The sequence below is a fragment of the Somniosus microcephalus genome, chromosome 1, assembly GCF_052327205.1.
Source record: "Somniosus microcephalus isolate GS21.2 chromosome 1, FLI_Smic_1.0, whole genome shotgun sequence".
In the NCBI taxonomy this organism is placed as follows: domain Eukaryota; kingdom Metazoa; phylum Chordata; class Chondrichthyes; order Squaliformes; family Somniosidae; genus Somniosus; species Somniosus microcephalus.
In genome coordinates this window covers 237602815-237625034 of record NC_140987.1, presented here as the reverse complement: position 1 = coordinate 237625034, position 22220 = coordinate 237602815, and positions in this window count along the sequence as shown.

The window sequence follows — 22220 nt, the reverse complement described above, 5'->3', positions numbered from 1 at the left end:
TTTGGATTCCTAAGCCATTGTTGCTGCACTAAACAATCTGCGTTAAGATAGGCAGACCGAGGGGGAAAAAATTAAATAGCATGTCCTGTTCAGCATCTGTTATTAATGAGCAATCGAAGCACTGCTCAGATATTTCAGCCATATTATAGGGAACAGCCAAATCTGAATATATTTTCGGACTTAAATGAGCATAGTGCACGCTTGTTGTTCAGGCTCCTAGCACTCTGAATAATGGCTGGCTGTATTGAAGTGTGTGGGACATATTGTGCATGGTGTAGGCCTCAGGCCTCCATGGTTGATTACACGGCTGACACCTGCTGCTCTTCAACATGATGAGCACCAACTGTTGCATGACAGACCTCACAGACTTTTATTTTCCTTCATAAGGACCATGTATATAAAACACCATTTTAATCTGTGTGCACACCTTTAAAAACTAAGGGGGAGAAATTCGGTATCGCCCCATTTGGGGCGCAATTATTGGGGCGCAAATTATCGACACCTACTGCGAAATTGGTCTATTTTGCCCCTGGAGCTGATTGCAGCGCTAAATCAGGCGCTGCACGACTCTCTTAAGGCACTAAGCCGGAGGAGCGAGGCGCTAACTCAGAGGGCGGGCGCAGCGCAGGTGCTGTCAGTTAGCGATTGCACACAGACACGTTGGCGATGGTCAGCTCTTAAAGGGGAGGGTCGATCTTGATTTGCAGCCGCACCCTGCGCATCGGAGACCTGAATCTCGGCCTGGACAGACCTGTTGCCAAATCCTGCAGCCAAGGACCATGGAGAGGGCCAGGGAGCGAGCGCAGCATTTCAGCAAGGGGGCCTTGGAGGCTCTGGTTGGCGCGGTGGAGCGCAGGCGATCTCTCCTGTCCCCAGAGAGTGAGAGGAGGCCTCTGCCCAGCGAGTACTGAAAAGCTTGGAGGGAAGTGGTTCACAGAGTGACCTCCAGCAGCATGGTGCCTAGGACCCCTGTGCAATGCAGTACGAAGTTCAACGACCTCACTCGGGTCGTCAGGGTGAGTGCCTTTTTCAGAAACTTCTTCATCCCTCCATCTCGACCTCGCTTTATGGCCAAAGGGTCTTGAAAGCCTCAATGCCCAGCACTCCTCCAACACCTATGGCCCTTTCAGGAAACTCGCACGCACATTCAGCACTTTGCATACAGTAAGGGCTATTTGACCATGGGAGGCATTTCAGCCAAGATCATGGCTGCATCTTTACTCAGACGCCGTCCTTTTTCTTGCAGAGCAAGCTGGCGCATAATAGAAGACAGCAGCAACGGACCGGGGGGAGGCCGGCCTCACCTACAAGCCCTGACCGATCTGGAGCAGCGAGTTCACCGGATTGTGGCAAGCCAGATGCTTGGCCCCATCGCCACTGGAGACGCCGACCCCGTTCTGGCCAGCAATGGTAAGGTCATCAACTTTTTGACCTCTATTCTTCCACTTGTTCCTCACAACAGCATTCTTTGACACTCTCAATCCAAATCAGTACATCGCTGCACTCATGCCTCCCTTGCTGCCACCCTGTCCTCACGCTAAAGACACTCTTGTACCTCCCTGCTTTCAGATGCTGATTCACCAGGTGAGGAGGCGGGCCCTCAAGCTGCCACTGGGAGTGAATCTGAAGGCGAGGAGGTAGAGGAAGCCAGACTGTGCAGAGGCAGCCAATGGCCATACTGGGGACACGCCTTCCCTGGAGGGGAGCGGGGAGGAATGATCTGATGAGGGTGAAGCTCCAGGACCCAGCGGGCTGCAGCAACGCGAGGGGGGTAGGGAAGCTCGGGGGCAAGCTTATCCCCGGAGGGAGAGTAGGGCCTCAAGTCCTGCTACAGTGAGTGCAGAAGAGGTGCGGCTCCTCGCTGAAATGAGCACCCAGGTGGTGCAAAGGCACACTGAGCTCATGGCTGCAGTGGCAAGGATGCCCGAATCCATTGAGTCACTGGGAAGGAGTGTCCAGGACGTCGGTGCAGCACAGGCGTCTGCCACGCAAATGCTAAGTGCTGCAATGCAGTCAGTGGCTGGTCTCATGCAGACGCAGATTGAGGCCACGCGAGCACTAACTGATGTCACCCTCGCTGGATCAGGCAGGTTTCCCAGGGGCCCTCCCCGCGCCGCAGCAGGCCAGCAATCTGTGCTCCCGCAGGTTGCTCCGCATGCTGAAGTGCTGCCCCGTGGGAGTGCCAGTGTGTCGGTCGAGCGGGGAGTTGCTGTCCTCTCTCAGGATGACAGCATTCCTGCTGCCAGCACTGTCACTTCTCCACTGCAGTTGCCACCACCTGTAGGACAGACTGCTGCCGCCCATGCAGAGTTGGAGCAGTCAGCAGCTGGGCCCTCCAGGCCCAGAGCTGGTCCAGGCCGTCCCTCAAGGGCATCTGCAGTCTCAGTTTCTGGCACTCAACAGCCTTCCCCCAGCCTTGCTGCAGCCACTGGGGTCCCAGTGCGGCAGAGCTGCAGGGTGGGAAGGGGGCAATTTCGCAAGGGAAGCAGATCACCCTCGAAGGGCAAAAAGTAGGTGTGGCAAAATGTTCTTCATTGTTTTATTGAAGGCCGAGGATCGTGGTCATATTTTTGTTACTGTTTTGGACCTTGTCTCCAGGTTGTGAGAGCCAGTTATGTGATTGACTGTTTCTTTGTGTGCTTCTTTCTATTACTTTGTCATGCGGGAAGGTACACAGTTTTGTAAATAAAGAAGTGTCTTTGTTCAAAATGTGCATGTTTGTTCTTTGCACTCATTGTTGCCTTGACCGGCTTAGGGGTTGCGGTATGGTTCCATTCAGGTTCTTTGAATGGCAGAAGCCATTCCCTCAGAGGGGGCCTAGAAGCAACTTGCTATAAGCCTTTGACGGATGGCCCTTGCACTTTGTGCCTCCCTCCCGTCTTGGTGCTGCTGCTGCTCCTCCTCCTCCTCCTCCTCCTCCTCCACCTCCTCCTCCTCCTCCTCCTCCTCCTCCTCCTCCTCCTCTGCTGGTGCTCCAAGGCCCGGTGGCATTGGCTGGGTCCTGAGGATTGCCAGGTTATGTAGCATGAGCACACAACAACGAAGTGGGATACTCGCTCAGGCGAGTACTGCAGGTCACCTCCAGAGTGGTCCAGACAGTGGAACAGTTGCTTCAGCACGCCGATTGTGTGCTCAACGATGTTCCTGGTAGCTTGATGGCTCTTGTTGTATCATTCTTCTGCAGGGGTACTGGGCGAACGGAGAGGGGTCATCAGCCAGGTGCACAGAGGATAGCCCTTGTCCCCGAGAAGCCAGCCTCCTGGGTGAAGCGGGGCCTCGAAAAGGTCTGCCACAGAAGTCTGGCGCAGGATGAAGGCATCGTAGCTGCTGCCTGGAAAGTGGGCATTGACAGCGAGTATCAGCTGTCTGTGGTCACATACCAACTGGACGTTTAAGGAATGGAAGCCCTTTCGGTTGCAGAAACCCTCGGCATTCTCTTGCGGCGCCCGCAAAGCCACATGGGTGCAGTCAATGGCGCCCTGCACCATGGGGAAGCCCACTATTCTTGCAAAGCCCACTGTGTGCTCTTGCTGCTTGTCCGGGGTCATGGGGAAAGAGATGTACACTTGTCTCCTTTTAAAGAGGGCATTTGTGACTTGACGGATGCAGCAATGCACCGTGAACTGGGAGATATTGGCAATGTCCCCAGTTGCAGATTGAAAGGAGCTGGTGGCATAAACGTTGAGAGCCACTGTTACCTTCACTGCCACTGACAGAGACGTCCTGCTCCTCAGTTGAGGTTGCAGATCTGGCTGGAGGAGGTGGCAGAGCTCAGTGACCACCTCCTTGCTGAATCGCAGCCTTCACAAACACTGCTCCTCAGACATACTGATGTATGAGAACTTTTGTCGAAAAACCCTGAGACGGTATGGTCTCCTGTACCGATGCCTGTTGCCCCTCCTCCGTCTGGCCATTGTAACATTACACAGACCTGATGCTTCATAAAAGAGTTTAAACTGTAATACTCCGTTGTCCTGCAATTTATTATTTTTGTACAAAGTGTGCAAAACAAGACATGGTGTCAGAACAGGGATTTGAAATGGACATCGTTGGAGCTCATATACCTCGAATGAATTGGGAATCTTTGAACATACCTAGAGAATGGCGCAAGTTCAAGCAACACGTGCAGTTGATGTTCTCGGGTCCACTGAAAAGCAAAGGGGAGGAAGAAAGATGCAGCTACCTACTCCTGTGGATCGGAGAAAAAGGGAGAGACATTTTTAACACATGGTCTCTCACCGCGGATGAAGCAAAGGTACTGAAAAGTTATTTTGACCGTTTTGAAGCATATGTGATGCCCAAGACAAATACAATATTTGCTAGGTAAAAGTTTCAGGAGAAAGTACAAGGAGCTAGTGAGTCATTTGAACAGTTCGTGACTGAGTTAAAACTGCTGGTAAAAGACTGTGAATATTCAGATAAAGATGAGATGGTCAGAGACCGCATCGTGTTTGGAATACATTCAGCTAAAGTGAGAGAGAAACTTTTGAATGTTGGGTCCGGGCTAACATTGGACAAAGCTATGAACATAGCTAGATCGCACGAGATAGCCCAAGCACAGTTGAAAACCATAACCGGCGCCATGAGCTGCTCGTGTGAACAGACAGTGCACGCAGTTAATAGACACACACCAAAGAACACTGCCCAGAGAGCGTGTTTCCGAACAGAAAGAACAGAGAGAGTTCTAAAAATGACTGACACAGATATAAAATGCTTCAAAAACTGCGGATATTGTGGAAACAAGATGCACGGGGAAAAGGAGCAATGCCCTGCCATAGAAAGGCAATGTGCTAAATGTGGTAAACGGAACCACTTTGCTAAAGTTTGCAGGACTGTTTTTTGGAAAAACAGTACACACAGTGAGTGACAGCCAAATGCCAGATAGAGAGCCAAATGCAGAGGAACTGTTTATTGATTCTGTGTCACAGAAAAAACAGATTTCAGAAACTGAGCAAACCTTTGCCGATATTGTGATAAGAAAACAGGGCACAGAGCTTAGGTTTAAACTAGACACTGGAGCTCAGGTTAATGCAATTCCTCTGAGTGAGTATCACAGCTTGAAGGATGAGTGTGAGCTACAGCCCACCTCATGCAGGCTGGCCAGCTATGGGGGTGAGCAACTCATTGTAAAAGGCACATGCATGATGAAATGCAAGTACAAAGAAAGCGACATGATGTTGGACTTTTACATAGTTGACACTCGAGCACCTCCAGTGCTATGTCTAAAGGCATGTTTAAACATGGACCTCAACAAGCTAGTGCTATCATTGACAGCACCAGTTGATAAGCAGACAGTCATGGAGGAGTTTGCTGAAGTTTTTAAAGGAATCGGACTATTCCCAGGTGAATGCACTATTCAACTTGACCCAGTAGCAAACCCTGTGGTTCGCCTACCAAGAAGGACAGCCCTTGCTCTACATAGTCGCCTGAAGGAGGAGCTGCAGAGCATGGAGAATACAGAAATCATCGTCCGGGAAACAGAACCGACAGAGTGGGTCAACGCATTAGTAGTGGTTGAGAAACCACGTACAGGCAAGCTCAGAGTCTGTCTCGACCCCAGAGATTTGAACAAGGCTATCAAACGCCCTCACTACCCTCTACCAATGCTAGATGACATCACACCCAAGCTAGTGGGAGCACGTTACTTCAGTGTAATGGACGCACGATCAGGATACTGGACTATCAAGCCCATGGAAGAGTCATCTAAGCTAACAATGTTCAAAAAACCATTTGGACGCTACCGATTTCTGCATTTACCATTTGGTCTTATCTCAACTCAAGATGAATTCCAGCGGAAGATCGACGAAACCTATGAAGGCCTCGACAGAGTAGTCGCAATCATAGACGACATCCTCATCTATGGCAGGAAAAGAGAGGAACATGACAGAAACCTCCGTGCGATGCTACAAAGATCACGGGAGAAAGGTATCCGGCTCAACCCTGAGAAAAGCATAATCGGATCCACCGAGATCAGTTATTTCGGGCATCGCCTCTCAACTGATGGCATTAAGCCGGATCCAGAGAAAATCTCCACCATCAAGAAGATGGAGCCGCTGAAGAACCGCGCAGAGCTAGAGACAGTACTAGGCATGGTTAACTACTTAGCCAAGTTTTCCCTGAACCTCTCCGAAATCAACGCACCCATGCGTCAGTTGCTCAAACAATCCAATGAGATCCTGTGGGACAAACAACATGACACAGCATTTCAAAAAATGAAAGACCTAATCACCAGAGAAGCAGGACCAGTTCTTGCCTACTTCGACCCCAACAAAGAGCTCAGACTACAAGTGGACGCGTCAAAGTACGGACTAGGTGCAGTATTACTGCAAGAAGGAAAGCCCATCAGCTACGCTTCCAGATCTCTCACAGACAGTGTAATCAACTATGCTCAAATCGAGAAAGAGCTATATGCAAATCTGTTCGGATGTAAGAGTTTCCACCAGTACGTCTATGGCCGACAAATCATTGTGGAATCCGACCACAAGCCCCTTGAGTCAATCATGAGGAAACCACTAGCCGCAGCCCCACCAAGGCTACAGAGAATGATCCTTCAGCTACAGAAGTAAGACTTCACAATCATTCACCGTCCAGGCAATGATATACCTGTCGCAGACACGCTCTCCAGAAAGTCTCTTAGCTACCAAGACAGCAGCCTCAGTGAAGGCATGGATGTGCAGGTGCACATGGTGTACAACAGATTACCTGTGAGTGACTCAAAACTGAAGGAGATCCGAGCAGGAACAGAGAAAGATGCACAACTCATACTGCTGAGCAAAGTCATACATGAAGAATGGCCTGAGGAAAGGAGGAAATGCCCTCAGAGCATATCTGAATTCTGGACCACGGAGACGAACTGTCACAAATCAACAGAATCATCTTCAAAGGGGAGAAAATCATCATTCCTACCAATCTCAGAGAAGAGATGTTGACAAAAATTCATGCTGGGCATATGGGCATGGAAAAATGCTAACAAAGAGCACGTGACATTATGTTTTGGCCCAGAATGTGCAAACACATTGAGGACATTGTCGGAAAATGTTCCATTTGTCTAGAACACCGCCCATCAAATGTGAAAGAGCCCATGATACCTCACCGTATCCCAAACAGGCCCTGGCAGGTCGTGGCAACGGGTCTGTTCACATGGAACAACGAGGACTACATAGTGACTGTTGATTACTACAGCAGATTTTTTGAACTGGACACGCTTCACAGCACCACATCTGCAGCTGTGATCCACAAGCTAAAGGCAGCCTTTGCCAGGAATGGCATGGTAGAGACTTTAGTCTCAGGCAGTGGCCCCCAATACAAATCAAAAGAGTTTGAGTCATTTGCCATGTAAGGCGGGGCATCTTTTAACTGGTTTATGGTCATTTACCTGCCCAGCAGCCTTTGCCTCTGAGCTCTGACCAATTCCAACCTTTTACCTGGTTTACGGTAATTCAAATGGTCAGCAGCCTTTTGCTGCTGCACTCTAAACCAATTTACAAACAGTGGTTTCAAATCGCTACCCCTCCTTCAGTTCTGAGTGGAGGAACTTATAATTAATGATATTAAAATGGACAAGTGGTTTGGATGAGAGAAAAATCAAGTTTTATTACCTAAATAAACTACAATCAAAAGAATAAACTATACCACACGAACACAGTAATTACAGTAAAACTATATAACAGGGGTTGCAGACGGCGAAAATGAGGTATAAAATGGCTCCAATGTTACTTAAACAATCTTAGCAATTACCCTTAAATCACCACCCCAAACTCCTGCTAGGTTGCCTTGCCGAGGAGTCAGAACACCCTGTTCACCTCTGGTCGCAGGAAGTAAAGAGAGTGATAGCTTCTCAACTGCTATCTTATATACCTGGTGAGCCCCCTGCCGTTCTGCCTTGCAAGGGCTGTGTGCAAAATTCCCACCCAAAGTGTCCAATACACAAGAGAAAGCTGTGATTGGCTAGCTCAGAGTGGTTGGACTGGGTTGATGTGTCTTCCGGAGCTCCCTGGGCTGAAACAAAAGGGAAATACAACTGCTCGATTGTCCAGAATGCTAGGTGATTTAAACCCATTCAGTTCCTAAACTGTTCCCATTCAAGATCCAAAAGTCTCTTCTGCAGTTTAGATGTATCCACTCGATATACAAACAAATGCTAATAGCATTCAATTGCTTTGTAAACAAAGCATTGTCCTGTGGTCACCTGGAACCACAATTGATTGACAGTCTTGAGTGCTTAGCAAACAAAGTTCCTTTGTTCATGCTGGCAGTTTCAAGCACTTGATCTGAGAGTCAACATTGTAGAACGCTTTGTAAACAGGCATCGATTGTCCTGCTGCAGGGGGGTGGGGACTCCCCTTTGATTGGCATCTCCAATGAACCTTACTTCCAGACACAGAAAGCTGCTTTCCAAGTCCTTTGCCTTCGGCCATGTGGCGTGACAGCCATTTTTATCCCTGGAAATTTAAAAGCACAACGCCCAGTGATGCTTTAATCAAATAAAATTAATCTTCAGAACTGTAAATTGTTGCAAATTCTTACAGCCAAGGCATGGGATTTCACACATGTCATATCAAGCCCACATTACCCTCAAAGTAAAGGCCTTGCTGAAAAAACTATCCAGATTGCAAAAACACTCATGGACAAAGCCAAAGCGGACAAAAGAGACCCCTACATCAGTCTCCTTGAGTACCGCAACACTCCGGTTGACAACTTCAAGTCACCAGCACAGCTGTTGATGAGCCGCAGACTTCGCTCAATCCTTCCAAGCACCAACCAGCAGCTGCAGCCAGAGGTCGTCAGTTGCAAGCAAATGCATGCAAAGCGTGTACAGAGACAACAACTCCAAAAGAGATACTATTACAGGTCAGCTAGACTACTGCCACCGCTGCACAATGGTGAATCCATCAGAATCCAGGAGCATGACTACTGGAAGCCAGCAGTCGTCATCCAGCCAGCTGACACTGAGCGATCGTATCACGTCCGCACTCCAGAAGGACAGGTGTACCACCACAATTGCAGGCACCTCTTGAACACCAAGGAACAACACCTTCATTCCGACGAGAGGATCAGTTCAACAGAGTTTGATGAACAGAGCAATACACAAAACACATCATACTTACCTGAACCTAAACCTGAACCTGAATTGTTGACAGATTCAGGAGCATGCTCAGTTCCATACCACACAAGGTCGGGATGAGAGGTCAAGCCTAGAGTTATCCTTGACTTGTGAACTGTCAAAGAGTGTAGGTGGATCGCTGCCCTAAAAAAACTGTACATAGTTATTGAAACTTTGTGATGTTTTCAGTGCTAGTTAAATGCTGAGTTTACTTATATGTTTATGCTACCAAGAACATTATGTAGAAGAAAGGTTTAAAAGTAATGCATAACATTTTTCTTTTAAAAGAAAGGGGATGTTACATTTGCATATTGAATTATCATTGGCCCGCAGGCATCTGTAAGGAATACCTATTATGTTCACATGTGATCAAATGCTGAGTTGTCATTGGCCTGCAGGCATCTGTAAGGACTTCTACTGTTTTGAAGACCCAGGCTAGGGGTTCTAACTCCATCTTGTCCCCACTGTGCTGTATGATTGAGATCACAGACCTGATGCTTCATAAAAGAGTTTAAACTGTAATACTCCGTTGTCCTGCAATTTATTATTTTTGTACAAAGTGTGCTTAACAAGACAGCCATGAATGTCACTCTCTCTCTGCGTCTCTGTGCCCTCTCAATGTGATGGAAAAGCACGACGTTCCCATCCATTGTAGGCTTCATAATATGTGGGCAATCAAAGTTATGCTGGTGAAAAAGCAAAGCAACTACAAAGTTTTGGTCAGAAGCCAAAACTACCTCAGACAGCATTGACTCAATGCAGAAGTCTCTCGTTCTCCCTTTGACTCTCTGCAAATCTCTCTCTCTCTCTCAGAAGGAGTGGCCCAAAAATGGCTACTGTAATGTATATATACCTTTAAGGGGGGAACTATCTTTTACAGCTCATGTATACTGCAGTACCGGCAGTGACCACACCTGTATATAGCACTGAGTAGCAATCTGTACAGATCAGTTCCACTGTGAGCCACGTTGAGTAAACACCTGTTGTACCGTTCTCCTGCAGTCTGTGTCTTATTATATACGGACACAACATTGGCGACAAGGCAAGTTCGAACCTACCTGCAACTCTGCATCACCTCCCGAGGATTCGTTCCTGGAGATCAGTGGACTGGAGGTCAAGGCCAGAGACTCGGGCGTCGACCATGGGCAACCGCCCAGTCATCCAGCAGAGACACGAGAATTGCGGGGGAGGCTGTCGAGAGCCAGGCTTGGCTTTCCAGTCAAGGTGGTCCAGCGAAACGGGCTGGCAACAGGTAGTGCGCAAACCCTTCCCGGACAGCGGCGGGCTAGAGCCCGACCGAGCGGCACAGCAAAGGGCCGAGCAGCGTTGACGGGGGAGAGAGAGAGAGGGCAGAGCGCACAGGGCGCAGCCGGTGTTCAGGGGCCGAGCAGCATCGAAGAGAGGGAGAGAGAGATGTGCAGAAACCCGTGAGGTGCCGCCATTGCCATGAGGACCGCCGAGAGCGGTGTTGGCAGCAGCGCAGGAGAAGTGCACAAAACCTACATGGCACCGTCATTGCCACGAGAACCGCCGGGAGCGGCGTTGGCAGCAGCGGGGGAGGAAGGAAAGCGCGGGAGATGCCATTTTAAGCCATTGGGAGACGCCATTTTAAACCACACCCAAAATGCCAAAGAGTGGCAGTATCACCGTATTTGACAATGAAGTCGAAGATTGGACTACATATGTCGAACGAATAGAGGTATACTGCAAGGCAAATGAGGTGTCAGATGACAAGAAAGCGTCAGTATTGTTAAATTTAATGGGTGCAAAGACGTATGGTTTATTACGAAATCTAGTAACCCCAACGAAGCCAATGGAAAAGAGTTTTGAAGACATAGTAACAATACTACAGGAACATTTAAACCCCACACTGCTGCTGATAGCAGAAAGATTCAAGTTTCACAAACGGAACCAGCATAAGGATGAAAGCAATGCTGATTATTTAACAGAACTGCGCAAACTATCGAAACACTGCCAGTTTGGAGCGGGGCTGGCAGATACCTTAAGGGACAAGTTTATGTGTGGGCTTCAAAGTGAAGGAACCCAGAAACGGCTTTTATCTGAAAAGGACCTTACGCTGGAAAAGGCTTTCAGCATTGCGGTATCATATGAAGCAGCAGCACAGGGTGCTGCAGAGATACAACAGAGACTGCAAGAATATGGCACAAACGAAATGTCATATAGAACAGAGAAGTGCTATCGCTGCGGCAGAACAACACATGACCAGAATGATTGCTGGTTCAAAGACAAAGTGTGCAGACAGTGTGGAAAAGTAGGACACATAGCACGAGTCTTCAGGTCGGGAAAGAAAACCAGCAATAAGAAACCTATCAAAGAAAAGTACAAGAAGGTACATAAGATGACAGAGAATATGCAATCCGCCCAGCCGTCGAAGCAGAGCTGGAGAGTCTGGAACGTTCAGGTGTACTGTCCAAGGTAGACTGGAGCAAGTGGGCTACACCCATCGTCCCTGTGATGAAAAAGTCGTTGAGCAGCACGCCTGGGGAACCAAGGAAGGTTTGCATCTGTGGGGACTTTAAGGTAATAGTGAACCCGGTCCTTCACACCGTACAATATCCACTTCCGCGAATTGAAGATATTTTTGCCTCGCTATCTGGAGGGAAACGCTTCACTAAGATTGATCTGGCCCAAGCGTATCTGCAAATGGAGGTAGAAGAAGCATCAAAAAAATACCTCACAATCAACACCCATAAAGGTCTCTACCAATACAACCAGCTGGTATTCTGGGTAGCATCAGCTCCGGCTATTTGGCAGAGGGTAATGGAACAAGTCCTGCAAGGGATCCCAGGGACCCAGTGTTATTTGGACGACATCCTGGTCACGGGCAAAAATGACAGTGATCACCTTGCCAACCAGCAGCAGGTGCTCACTAGATTACAGGAATATGGGCTCCGAGCTAAAATATAATAATAATAATAATAATAATAATCAACTTTATTGTCATTGTTAGTGCACAAGTGCAGTACAACGAAATGTAGGCTTGCGGCTCCCGAGAGTGTACATTTAGATTAAGACATTTAAACATTCAACATTCATTTGGCTTGTAATACATTAACATAAACAGAACTATAATAAAGTGCATTGGCAGATGTGCAGGCTTTAGAGTTTATTTGTGGAGTTCAGTAGGATGACAGCCCTGGGAAAGAAGCTGTTCCTAAATCTGGTCGTTCGGGTGTGAATGCATCTGTAGCGTCTCCCAGATGGCAGGACGGTGAACAAACTGTGGCTGGGGTGGGTAGGGTCTTTGATGATGGTCCGTGAGCTCTGTAAACAGCGTTACTGGTATATGTGCTCTATGATCGGTAGCCGGGTGCCGGTAATGCGTTGGGCACTTTTGACTACCCACTGCAGGGCTTTCCAGTCATAGTAGCTACAGCTGCCATACCATACTGTGATACAGTTCATCAGGGTGCTCTCTATTGTGCAGCGGTAAAAGTTAGAGAGGATCAGGGGTGAAGCCCCAAATGCGAGTTTTTTAGAAAACAGATCTCGTATTGTGGCCACGTTATCGATAAAGAGGGGTTACATAAGTCCCCAGAGAAGATTGAGGCAGTAGTCAAGGCTCCAGCACCGGAAAATGTGTCACAACTGAGGTTGTTCCTCGGGCTGGTAAACTACTGCCATAAGTTCTTGCCAAATTTGTCTACAACACGACACCCACTGAACAGCCTACTGCAAACTGGGGTGCCATGGAAGTGGAGTGACGAATGTAGACTGTTAGATCCGTGTGTTAATGGTGACACGGAATGCAGGAGTTGATTTAACAAGTTTTTACTGAACAAAGTCTGGAGGTGAACTAACTACATAAGACGCTACACAGGCTTATATATCCGAGTGGTCACTACTGATACTACAGTATACAGGGGCTTCAAAAACATAGTCCCTCTTAAAGGTACATACACTACAATTCCTCCCCTTTTAGATAAATAGTACATAACATTTTAAGTAATCATTAACTAACATTTTTACAAGAACAATAATATACACATTTGCTGAAGTTAATCAATTACATATTCAGTCTCTCTGGAGGCTTCCTGACTCGGTCCGGATAACACCTTGGTGCTGTAGTAGGTTCTTTTGGCAAGGTCGATTCGGCTTCAATGCCAGTGTCGGGTTCATCTGGTTCCAGTATCACCGGATCAGAGGTAGATACTATGGGTATCTCTGCTTCATCACTAGGCATATAGAGTTGTGGTGTAGGTTGTCCTTTTTCGGATGACTCTATGATCTGGTCAGCATGGCGCCTTATTATGCTTTCTCCAATGTCCACGGTATACATCAGCGGTCCTAGTCGTGTGCAAATAGTTCCAGGCTGCCATTTCTCGGTACGGTAGTCCCGGGCCAAAACTGGTTGACCTATCTGGAAGGTTCTAGTTGGCCTTTCATTCATGCTTTGAAATTGCCAGTTCTCTACGTCCCTTCTGACGTTTGGCTTGACCAAATCCAGCCGGCATCTTAGGCTTCCATTGAAAAACATCATGGCGGGGGTTTGGTTTGTAACCACATGTGTTGCATTCCTTTACGCAAACAAGAAGTTATCTACCTTATGTTGTAGATTTATGTCTTCATTACCCATGGCCTTTATGGCCTTCTTGAAGGTCTGGACAAACCTTTCAGCCAATCCATTGGTGGCGGGATGGTATGGGGCGGACGTGTAGTGCTTAACCCCATTGTTTTTTAAGAACTTCCTGAATTCTTCGGATACAAATTGCGGTCCATTATCAGAACAGATCTGTTCAGGCAGCCCATTCCTGGCGAATATGGTCCTTAATACTGTGATGGTTTTTCCGTGGTGGTGGAGGACATCTTTATTACCTCCAGCCACTTGGAATGTGCATCCACCACGATTAAGAACATTGAGTCCATAAATGGACCAGCAAAGTCGATATGTACCCATTGCCATGGAGATGAGGGCCACTCCCATGGATGTAGAGGGGCTTGTGGTGGGGCGTTTTGGACCTTCTGGCATCCTAGACAGCTCTTGGTCATTTCTTCGATGTCTCCATCGATACCTGGCCACCACACAAACGCTCTGGCTAAGTTCTTGATTTTCACTCCACCCAGATGACCCTCGTGAAGCTCCTTTAGCACTCTATCCTTGAGTTTGGGTGGAATCACCACTCTGGATCCACACATCAAGGTTCCTCGGCACACTGACAGCTGTTCTCTTCTTTGCGAGAATGCTGGCAACAGTGGTTCGCCATGTGCTGGCCATCCCTTCACCGTTAAATCGTAGACTCGTGAGAGAGTCGGGTCATTTCGCGTTTCCTTTTCAATGGTAGAATATGTCACCGGTAGACATTCCACTATGGTTGAGTGGAACATCTCCACTGGGTCCACTGTAGGCGCCTCTTACACCATTGGCAATGGTAGGCGCGATAAACCGTCAGCATTCCCATGCTGTTTTGTTCCTTTGTATTCTATGTTATATTGGTGTGCCCCTAGGAAAAGGGACCACCTCTGTAGCCTTTCCGCTGTCATAATGGGAACGCCCTTTTTAGGGTTGAATATGGAGACGAGGGGTTGATGGTCAGTCAACAAGGTAAATTTTTGTCCGTGTAGGTAATGGTTGAATTTCTTCACCCCCCACACCAGGCTGAGTGCCTCCCTGTCGATCTGGGCATAGTTACGCTCAGCTGAGTTCAATGAGCGTGACGCAAAAGCTATCGGCCACTCCGAGCCATCAGGGAATCTATGTGATAATACCGCTCCCACGCCGTAAGGGGATGTATCGCACGCCAGTCTGGTTGGCAGTGATGGGTTGTAATGAGCCAACACTTCCCTGGACGTGATCAAGCCTTTGCATTTATGGAAGGCAAGTTTACAGTCTTCGCTCCATTTCCAAACTACTCCCGTTTGTAGCAGTGCATTAAGAGGGTGCAGAACCATCGACAAGTTTGGTAAAAATTTATGACAGTAATTTACTAATCCCAGGAACGACCTTAATTGTGAGACATTTTCAGGCGCTGGGGCCTTTACGACTGCTTCAATTTTTTCAGGTGACTTATGCAACCCTTCTTTGTTAATGACATGGGCACAATATGATATTTGTTTCTGGAAAAATTCGCACTTGGGGCGATTTGCTTGTAGGCCCCGTTCTCTCAGCCTCGTGAGCACCTGCTCTAAGTTGGCAAGGTGCTCGTTGTCGTTTTCTCCTGTTACAAGAATGTCGTCTTGGTAGCATTGAGTCCCCGGAATCCCTTGCAGGACTTGCTCCATAGTTCTTTGCCAGATAGCCGGAGCTGATGCCACTCCGAAAACCAGTCGATTGTACTGGTACAGGCCTTTGTGTGTGTTTATCGTGAGATAATTTTGAGAGGCCTCCTCAACCTCCATCTGTAGATATGCCTGTGCTAAGTCAATTTTGGTGAAACGTTTCCCTCCGGATAGTGAGGCGAAAATATCTTCTATCCTCGGAAGAGGATACTGTACCATGTGAAGAACCGGGTTTACAGTCACCTTGTAGTCCCCATAGATGTGAACTTTTCTCTGTTCTTCAGATTTATCATTATTGAACGTTTTCTACATGACCGAGATGATGGGTGTTGCCCACTTGCTCCAATCTACCTTGGATAACACGCCTGCTTTTTCCAAATTCTTCAGCTCTGCCTCGACGGCTGGACGAATTGCGTATGGCACCGGCCTTGCCTTAAAAAACTTGGGAATTGCCGCATCTTCCACTTCTATTGAGGCGGTGGCGCCTTTCAGGGTTCCTAGTTCCTGTTGAAACACTTCTTTGGTGTTAGCCAAGATTTCTTTTAATCGTCCAGGTATGACGTCATCATCGTTTTTTTTCTTACTGGTCACCGTCAGTGCCTGAATGCAGTGCCAGTCTAAACGTATCTTTCTGATCCATTCACGTCCCAACAACGGTGGACCACCATCTTGCAGAACGTATAAATACAACTTCTGTATTTCCTTGCCGTTGTATACAACAGGCACCCTTATTTTCCCTCTGGGGTATACTTTCTGCCCCGTATATGTCTTCAAGATAATGGATGTGTCTTTCAAAGGTATATGCGGAAATAGCCGCTCGTAATCCCGTCGACTCATGACGGTCAGAGCTGATCCTGTATCTAGCTCCATTTTGACTGGGGACCCCGCTATCGTGAAGGTAACCCAAATGGTCTGGTAATCTTCTTTGGCAATTACATTATGTAATTTGAGACAGCTTAGACTCTTGTTTCCGGAGTCGCTATCGCTCTTCTGGTCTTCGGAGCTACTGTCCGTCATCATTTGTACCTTTCTGTACTTTTCCTTATTGACCTTTTTACTGTCAGCGGATTTCTTTCCAGATCTGCATACACGTGCAATGTGTCCCATCTTTCCGCATTGCCTGCATGCTTTGTCCTTGAACCAGCAGTCCTTCTGGTCATGGTTGGATCTGCCGCAGCGATAACATCTCTCGAAACCCCATGTCATTTCATGGGTGCCGAAGTCCTGTGGCTTTTGCTGTATCTCTGCAGCTCCTCTTGCTGCTGCTTTGTATGATACAGCCACACTGAAAGCCTTGTCCAGTGTCAAATATTTCTCAGAAAGTAGTCTTTTCTGTGTTCCTTCGCTTAGGAGACCGCAGACGAATTTGTCTCGTAGAGAATCTGCCAGTCCTGCCCCGAATTGGCAGTGCTTTGACAGCTTTCGTAATTCGGTGAGGTAATCACCGTTACTTTCAGTCTTGTGCTGATTCCTCCTGAAGAATTTGAATCGTTCCGCTATCAGCAGCGGTGTTGGGTTTAAGTGCTCCTGTAAGGTATCAACAATCTCCTTAAAATTCTTGTCCATCGGTTTGGCTGGAGTGATCAAGTTTCGTAACAGCCCGTATGTCCTTGCGCCCATCAGATTTAGAAGTACCGATGCCTTTTTATCATCCACTACTTCATTCGACTTGCAATATACTTCCGCTCTTTCCGCATATGTGGTCCAATCTTCTATATCACTATCGAAAGCAGTAATATTGCCAATCTTTGCCATCTTGAAAATCTAAAATGGCACTTCCCACGCTTTTCCTCCATCCCCGATGGATCAAAATGGCGCCTCCCGCGCTTTTCTTTCTTCCCCGCCAAGTTAAGATGGCGCCTCCCGTGCTTTCCCACCGCTGCCGCTGCTGCCAATGCTGTTCTCCGCGGTTCCCGTTGCGACCTGCAGCTTTTCGCGGTATTTCTATTTTTTTTTTTATATATCGCTTCAATAGTTTCTCCGTTACTTGGAGAACCGTTCCCGTCATGGAGCGGACCCTCTGGGACTTTCCCCTCCCTCTGCTCGGTCCGAACACCGACCTGCTTTGCAGCACCGGCCGCGCCCTGAGTGCTCCACCCTCTCTCTCTCTTTGCTTCTGCTTCCCAACTCGCTGCCCGGCCCCGTTGCAGAGCCACCCAATCGAGCTCTAGCCCGCCGCAGCCCAGGAAGGATCAGTGCACTGCCTGCCACCAGCCCGTTTAGCTGGGGAAACCACAGTTTTTTTTTTCTTGCTTCTGGCTTCGACCTTCGTCTGAGGAATCGATCCCCTTGAGGTGCTGCCAAATTGCAGGTAAGTTTCTTTCTAATTCGTCGCCACTGTTAGATCCGTGTGTTAATGGAGACACGGAATGCAGGAGTTGATTTAACAAGTGTTTACTGAACAAAGTCTGGAGGTGAACTAACTACACAAGACGCTACACAGGCTTATATACCTGAGTGGTCACTACTGGTACTACTGTATACAGGGGCTTCAAAAACATAGTTCCTTTTAAAGGTACATACACTACATAGACGAGCTTTCCAGAAGAGCAAAACACTAATCATATCGAAAGAGGTATTGGCCCATTACAACCCAGCATTACCAATTCGGTTGGCATGTGATGCGTCACCCTACGGCATTGGAGCGGTGCTGTCGCACAAATTCTCGGACGGCTCAGAGAGGCCAATAGCCTTTGCATCACGATCACTAACCTCAGCCGAGCGTAACTATGCCTAGATTGACAGGGAGGCCCTCAGCCTAGTGTGGGGAGTGAAAAAGTTCAATCACTATCTGCATGGGCAGGAATTCACCTTGCTGACTGATCACCAGCCTCTTGTCTCCATTTTTAATCCGAAGAAGGTCGTTCCGGTGATGGCTGTGCAACGACAACAAAGATGGTCACTTTTTCTAGGGGCGCACCACTATGAGATTGAATATAAGGGCACGAAACAGCATGGAAATGCTGATGGGCTATCACGCCTGCCACTGCCTACTGCGGAGGAAGCACCAGCAGTGGATCCTGTCGAAATATTCCATTCAACTATAGTTGAATACTTACCGGTAACTAATGCTTGTATCGAAAAGGACACCCGAAATGACCCAACACTGTCTCGGGTATATGATTTGACGCTGAAGGGATGGCCAGCACATGGCGACTCACTGTTGCCAGCATTCTCGACAAGGAGAGAACAGCTGTCAGTGTGCCGGGGGACCTTGATGTGTGGATCCCGAGTGGTAATTCCACCGAAGTTAAGGGATAGAGTGCTCAATGAGCTTCATGAGGGTCATCTGGGAGGGGTAAAAATGAAAAGCCTAGCCAGGGCTTATGTGTGGTGGCCGGGAATCGATAAACAAATCGAGGACCTGACCAAGAGCTGCTCAGGATGCCAGAAAGTCCAAAATGCACCACCACAGGCCCCTCTACACCCATGGGAGTGGCCCTCATCTCCATGGCAATGGGTGCACATTGATTTTGCTGGTCCATTCATGGACTCAATGTTTTTGATAGCCGTGGATGCGCACTCAAAATGGCCTGAGGTCATCAAAATGTCCTCCACCGCCACGGAGAAAGCTATTGCAGTCCTATGGACCATTTTTGCCAGGAATGGCTTGCCAGAACAGATTTGCTCCGACAACGGACCACAATTTGTGTCCGAAGAGTTCCGGAGGTTCTTGAAAAAGAATGGGGTAAGGCATTACACATCCGCCCCGTATCATCCAGCCACAAATGGATTGGCTGAGAGGTTCGTACAAACGTTTAAGAAGGCAATAAACGCTAAGTACATGTAGACTATCCTTTATCCGAAAACCTCGGGACCAGCCGAGTTTCGGATAAAGGAGAATTTCGGATTTCGGAAGGTGGGTCGGCGGGGGTCCGCGGGGGTGGTCGGCGGGGGTCCGCGGGGGGGTCGGCGGGGGGTCGTGCGCATGACTTACGCTGACGCTCAGCGTAAGTCAGTCGGGGTCGGCGGGGGTCGGGGTCGGCGGGGGGGATTGGCGGTTGTCGGGGCCGGCGGGGTCGGCGGTTGTCGGGGCCGGCGGGGTCCGCGGGGGGGTTGGCGGTTGTCGGGGCTGGTGGGATCGGCGGTGGTTGGGGCCGGCGGGGTCCGCGGGGGGGTCGGCGGTTGTCGGGGCTGGCGGGGTCGGCGGTTGTCGGGGCCGGCGGGGTCCGCGGGGGGGTCGGCGGTTGTCGGGGCTGGCGGGGTCCGTGGGGCGGTCGGCGGTTGTTGGGGTTGGCGGGATCAGCGGTTGTCGGGGCAGGCGGGGTCCGCAGGGGGGGTCGGCGGTTGTCGGGGCTGGCGGGGTCGGCGGTTGTCGGGGCCGGCGGGGTCCGCGGGGGGGGTGTCGGCGGTTGTCGGGGCTGGCGGGGTCGGCGGTTGTCGGGGCCGGCGGGGTCCACGGGGGGGTCGGCGGAGGGTCGTGCGCACGAATTACCCTTTATCCGAACTTCCGAAACCGGAACACTCTAAAAACCAAAGGTTTTTTCGTTCGTACGCACGACTTACGCTGAACGAAAAAACCTTCAGTTTTTAGAGGGTTTCGGTTTTCGGAAGTCCGGATAAAGGGTAGTCTACCTGTACAATGACAATATTCCACTGCAGCACAAGGTGGACAATTTCCTGTTCGCCTACCGGAATGCGACACATGCAATCACCAACCAGGCCCCAGCCATGATGTTCTTTAACCGAAGGTTAAGATCTCACCTGGATTTGCTCAGACCAAATGTATGAAGAGATGTTGAGAGTAAGCAATTCCAGCACATCCATGAGAAGCCAACAAGGAGCTTCAATGTAGGGGGCCCACGACTACCGAACAGAAAAATGGCAGCCAGGAACGATATGCACACGGCAGGGCCCAGTAATGTACACAGTGGATGTTGGGGAGAGCATCGTGAGACGCCATGCTGACCAGATCCTAGAGTCACAGGAACAAGTCAACCCCATGCCTCGCCCATACGTACCTGGTGATGAACTCGACGTACAGGTCGCATCTACCCCAGAAACAGTAGCATCGGAAGCTGATGAACCAACCGATGACAGGGGGCCAGAATCGCCTCCGCACCAAGAGCAAGACACTCAGGAAAGGCGCTATCCAGAAAGGATCAGGAAGCCTCCCCAAAGACTGAATATATAAATAGACTATTTTCAGCTAATGTTGCATGTTAAAAGTGTTAATTGTAATTAGTTTGATATTTAATTGTTAAATGAGTGTTATGGTACTGTTAATCTAAAAGGGGAGGAATTGTAATGTATATACCTTTAAGGGGGGGAACTATCTTTTACAGCTCATGTATACTGCAGTACCGGCAGTGACCACACCTCTCCATAGCACTGAGTAGTAATCTGTACAGATCAGTTCCACTGTGAGCCACGTTGAGGAAACACCTGTTGTACCGTTCTCCTGCAGTCTGTGTCTTATTATACACAGACACAACAGCTACCACACAGAAGACAAGAAGAGCCCCCTGTAAATAGCGCCCCCCCCCAGCCCCACAGTGACTGGGAAGCGTTCCAGTCAACCTGTCATTGGTAGCGACAGGCAGAAAGGAGTGGGGTGCCACTGAATTTCCGGTCCGTGGCGTCCCAAGTGCGTTGCACTCTGGAATGACGTCAAGATCTGCGTGCGCAGTAGAGCGGGTTGTATAGTTTAGCGCACCGCTAAATGTCCGCTCAATTTCACGAGAGGCACAGGTATCGCTGCGCCCGGGTACCAGTTGGTTAGCGCCCCACTTATCACCCTCTTAAGGCGCTAACGGGTGGCGCTAACAACTGAATTTCTCCCCCTAAAGCCTTTAAAGTAAATTTAAACTGATAAACTGTTACTCGTAAGTTTATGAAACTTGAAGGATTATAATGGTTTTGCTGAAGAAGAATATATTAATATATCACGCTAATTAGATTTAATTAACATAATGGGCGTGAAATTCAGTTACGTCCCGTTTGGGGGCGGAGGTACCGCCCTGGACACGAAATTCGGCACAGGAAATGGAGCGCAATGTCAGGGAGCTCCACTTCCTGGTGGGGCGGTGAAATAAAGAATAGATTGCCTTTCTAATCTAGGCTTTATTAACTTTAAAATCCTGTAGCACATCTTTCCACACCCAGTCCCAACCAAAGCTGGAAAGAACTGAATTTAAGATGGCAACCACAAATCACATGACATCAACTACCAATGAGATTACAGCATATATCCCAAGGCAGGAAATAAACAACCAATCACAATACTTCTTACTAAACATAAAGAATAATCACCACATTCACCCCTCCTTTTAAAATATACTCCAACCTAAATAACCTTTACAATTTATAATTAATTATTTACAACTAAAACTATGCACAGACAAGAATAAAACTATTCAACATGACACAATACTAAGTGAACAACAACAAATAGTAACATTGCACATAAGTATTAAGTATCTCTCAACTAAAACAATATAATATAATATTTCAACAATTTTAAAACATTACTATCAATTTAAAAGTCCATTTTCAATCGGTCGACTGGATATCTTGTTCATGTCGACCTTCTTAACCTTGGTGAAATTCCTTGCCCTCCCACACCAGGAGACACAGAAGTATCTTCTGCAGGAAGGCTATCCATATCCCGATTTTCAACGGTTTCCGCATTAGAAATCCCATCAGAAGGTAAACTGGGACGGTCATAAACATCCATCGAGGGCTGACTAATAGAAGTATAATTATCTGCAATCGGATTGGAAATATTCGTAGTATCTGTAACAGCATCCACATTATCTGAATCATGACTATTGTTAATATCCTCAGAAGAGGGCTGGACACCGCAAGGAGCCAAGTCTTTAATTGAAACGGTACTTTCTTTCCCATCTTGGAATCGAATATGAGCATATTGGGAATTTGC